This window comes from Myotis davidii, unplaced genomic scaffold (genome assembly GCF_000327345.1).
Source record: "Myotis davidii unplaced genomic scaffold, ASM32734v1 scaffold135, whole genome shotgun sequence".
Lineage (NCBI taxonomy): Eukaryota > Metazoa > Chordata > Mammalia > Chiroptera > Vespertilionidae > Myotis > Myotis davidii.
In genome coordinates, this window is record NW_006289813.1 from 14,168,712 (window position 1) to 14,173,470 (window position 4,759).

The following is a 4,759-nucleotide window of genomic DNA, read 5'->3' on the forward strand; positions in this document are numbered from 1 at the left end:
CGGTCCAGTATTTGGCGATCTTGGCTTGTGTTCTTGACTACAACTTGTTGCTTTGCTGCTGTACCCAGGCTCTCTCCTGGAGCCTGTGTGTGGGGTCTGCACAGCAGGCAGGGCCATGTGGTTTCTAGGCCCACATGGCTATGGAGAAAGAATAGGGCAAGTGTAGGTCGGGAGCAAGAGAGGGAGAGTTTTGTTCTCCTGGAATTCTAACCAGGATCTTTTTCAAAATACCAATTAACCTCCCAAGATTTAGGGGGCTTGCAGTGGGGTCTACCCACCTAGGAAAGGATCTTTTTCCTAGGTTAGGCTGTCAGGCCTCTATGGCAAGTACCTCCCCTGTGCCACTTCGATTTTACTAAGCATGTGTTTTTTAGAACTGGCCGGTTTTCCAGACATAGAAGCAGAGGGTATGAGTACTAACTGTAATGTGTTTGTGCACATAATTCTAGTTTAATTGATATCATAATGATTGTGGGACTAATATATTTTTTACTTACTTTGGAACCTGAATGTAAAATACAAACCTATCCTCTGAAGTTGAGATTATTCCATGGGCCAAACACAAGGGGTGGTTCAGCTCTTTCTACTCAGAAAGTAGACTTGAATGTGTGGTCTCTACTGTGGAAACAATGTGAATGTTGGGGAGGAAAGAGAAATCTCTCCTCTATTCTTCTAGGTTTTTCTGGCTGGTCTAAGAAGTAAATCGGCATGTGACAGATTAACAAGAGTGAAACAAACTTAATTCCATGTTTACAGAGGTTGCCTAAGAATATAAGGCCCATAGACAGTCAGACAATCAAGGCATCCATGTCATTGTGAGTTAAGGAGAAGAGGGTAGTGGTCTGGGACTTCAAAGTTGAGGAAACAATTTACAAGAAGATAGAGTAGCAAATGTTTGGTAGATAAATACTTGTTGTGTCATGAAGAGGCAAAGGGAAACAGAGGTATGTGAACTAATAGATCTTGCTAAGTTGCCCCAGTCTACCTCACCTGGCTCATGTTCTTGGTGGTTATCTCTGGTAATAGTCTCCTCCTAGACCAGGCCTCTACCTAAATTGTTTTAGGCAGTTAAGGGGGAAGTAAAAGCTCTTCCTGACTTTTTCAGCCTCAAATATCTTCAGCTCAAAATAATCTCTATGTCAAAGTGGCACATTCTGAGGAGACACATTCTGAACCCCTATATGATAGACTCCCTTGAAAGTGGTGGTTTCAATATTTCATGGAAGCTAGTTCCACTGAGGTGGTAAAAAGATGTTGATAGACATATGGAGATGTGCTGAAAACTAGAAATAGACAAAGCAAAGTTGTACAACTGAAGTCTCAAGAAGTTAATCCTGTTTTTTCCTGGATGTTGAAAGCAGAAAATAGCATTACAGACACAAATCAAGTTATATGCCTGGCATTTTAAAAAAATAATAAAGGTATTTTACCATAAAATTCAACATTTTATAGTGAAATTCATGAAATATTAAAATATTCAAATGAATACTGAAGAAAAATCATCTTAGTATCAGTGAAGAAGCTCATAAAATCATGTAACATCAACACACGAGAAACAAATACACTATTTTTCATTATCTCCACACACTGAAATTCAAAATTTTGCTTAACATACTGAACTCTTAAACATTGATTCTATTAATATTTATAGTGCTTTTGTCACCTCTTCTCATGTTTATTCTAAAAATTATTTGTTAGAAATCATCAAATGTATGGCCTTACATAACTTATTCTCTACTATAGCAGCAGCAAATATTTATTGAATGCTTATTATGTTAAAGGCATCATTCAAAAGCCTTTCCCAGTAATATAATCGTTCCTGTATATATATATATACATATACACACACACACACACACATATATATATATATATATATAATTATAAATGATGAAATTGACAGATGCAGAATTTGAATGTCTTTCTTAAGGTCAAACTTCACGTGAAGGCCGGCCTTTGAGCGACAGCGACCAAGATGGCAGCCAGCACGGGCCCGGGAGTAAAAGTCCCTCGCCATTTTAAACTGTTGGAAGAACTGGAAGAAGGACAAAAAGGAGGAGATGGCACAATCAGTTGGGGTTTAGAAGATGACGGAGACATGACACTTACAAGATGGATAGCGCTGATAATTGGGCCTCCAAGAACAGTTTATGAAGACCGAATATACAACCTTAAAATAGAATGTGGACCTAACTACCCTGAAGTACCCCCCATTGTAAGATTTGTAACAAAAATTACTATGGATGGACTAGTACTGGAAAGGAAGCTCCTGTTCAAAGGCAGTTTACCTTAAGATACTGTAAGTGATACTAATTTGTTGTCCGTTTGAAATATGTAAGTTGTGCTATAATAAACCATCCTCTCAGGTATAACCACTGTCCACATAGTTGAACTTCTGGGATCAAGACAGTAGACTTAAATTGATTCCCATCATAACTGGTGGGGCACATCTAACTCAACTGTGAAAAGACACGTCACACAATCACCTTGCTGCCCCCCGCCCCCCTTCCTCCCTGCAATAGCCCTCCAGCTTGGGGTGGCTTGTTAGAGTCAATGTGAAGGATTCAGGTCACAGCCTGTAGGACTCTTGGTGTGTGTGTGTGTGTGTGTGTGCGTGTGTGCGCGCGCTTTGCACCCCTGGTTTCTTTTTTCTTAAGTCTTAAATGATGCCCCACTCCCTTCCAAGCCATCATCCTTTTTCCCATTCTCTCCTACCACACTTGGCCAAAGCATAGATTGTAACCCCCACTGCTCCCCTCCGAAATTGGCCTTTGGTGAGGAATTCAGGGCCTTTCCACCTCCTATATATCGAGGGGTGCCGCTTCCTCCTTCCTCCTCTTCAGGTCCCTTTCTTGCGCCATCGCCACCCAACACTTTCCATGACACTCCCTTGCTTTGTCCAGAAGCCATCAGGTAAGGTTGGAAAGAGTCTCTGACCTCCCTCGTTTAGTTTTGGAACCACATTCATTTATTCTCCAGCAGCCCAGGAAATGAAAATTGGGTCCACAGCCCTGCCGCTCTCTGATGTCATCAGCTGATATGTTTGTTTTTTAAGCTCAGGAAGGCCACAGAAGACATTTGTAAGCACATATGATCTCTCGGAATAATTTTTGTTGTTGTTCCTATCATTGCTTTTGCTTTTACAAATTAAAGTTTTAAACAGAGCTCTCATTTGGTCATCTTTGCAATCCATTTGGGTCTAGTTTGGAATTTGACAACTGGAACAAAAAGAAGCTTGAATTCAGGGCATATTTTGGTTTTGGTGATGCAGCTTCTCATGACCCTCAGCAAGGATTAAGAAAGAACTCGATGTGCACGGCAGAACCCCAACGTTGGCGGGCTTGACTTCCTGGCTGATGGCTGTGTTTTTCCACTTTTCTGTTCAGGACCACTAATTGCTGAGATGTGGATGCATACCGAAATAAAGTGATTCATTGTGTTATAAAGGATTTTTTTCTTTTGTAATTTAGTATTTGTGTAAAGCCACCTTTCGAAGCAGGAACTATCAAGTCTGAAAAGCAATTGATGTTTCCATTAATCTTTCTGGGGAAAACCTTAGTTGTAAGGATTTAACATCCTGTGAGACAAGTTTAACATAACAGTATTCTGTAAGCAGCCTTTCTATTGTCAGACCATTGCCTGATTTTAATATAATTTTAAAAAGAGTGTGTTAATATTTAAAACACAAAAAAAGACCAAAAAAATCTTCTAGTTAATGTCATTTGCTAGATTCACATCCAGGTGACCGTTTATATGGCAGGGTCCTTAAACATTACGCATGAGGATTTTCACACTCTAACACACATATCCATCGTACAGATTTTGAAAAACGCAGCACACAATTTCAGACAAGTCACCACAGATGATCTTAATCTTGATTCTTAATATTATGTCACCTCACGGGCTGTGACAAAACAGGACAGCTGAGAGGCGATGTGTAATTATGAGCTCACTACCTGCAGCTCTATAGCGTTCCCTAAAACAGGGACAGTATATATAATAGCACAATGCTAGTATAATAGAAGTACATGAAGGAGAAAGTATTAAAGACTTACTCAAACATCACCTGCAAGTTATATTGAAATGTAAATTGCTTGCTGCACTATGCAGGATATATTATCTTAGTGGCCCTGACTTCCCCACTCTACATGAATTCATCAGTGAAGTTGACTGTTTCTCCTCCTGGCTTTTTTTTTCTTCTAGATTTAACCAAAGTGGAGCAGCAGACAGCTATAGGAGGGAATGACAATGGGTAAGTCTGGATATTTATCTCCTTGACTCACTGCCTGTGGGGTTACAGCTACAGGTCAATTACTGCCCAGATCCAACACAACTTCTGTCAGCCAGTCATTCTGATGCAGTTTATCAGTGTGTTCCAGTCATGGATCCCCTATGTGTTTCTCAAGGGGTAGCAGTATTAACAGAGTCCCGCTTTCGCTAACCCCAAACCCCTGTGTTATCATTTGTACTTTTTATACCCTATCTCTCTTCAACTCTATTAACAATCCCCAAATTTTAAAATGTGTATGTACCATCTATTTCCTGCAGGGACCCATGCTATAATTGAAAATAACTTTATTATGAAATCAATTTCATTTTCTTTAGCCATATTTTTAAAGCATTGTTTACTCTGGTCCAATGTTATCTAAAATTGTGAATTTTCTTTATTCTAATGTGTAATAGGTCAGATCATTATCCAGTGAATAGTTACTCTTCTTACCCATCACAAAATATTCCTTTGGGCGGTGTGTACCTCCAT

The 4,759-nt window shown here is 39.7% G+C and overlaps 1 pseudogene; it reads left to right on the forward strand.

The window, feature by feature from the left end:
* Positions 1-1,975: 1,975 nt before the first annotated feature.
* On the forward strand, positions 1,976-2,293 carry LOC102765303 (annotated as a pseudogene).
* Positions 2,294-4,759: the final 2,466 nt, after the last annotated feature.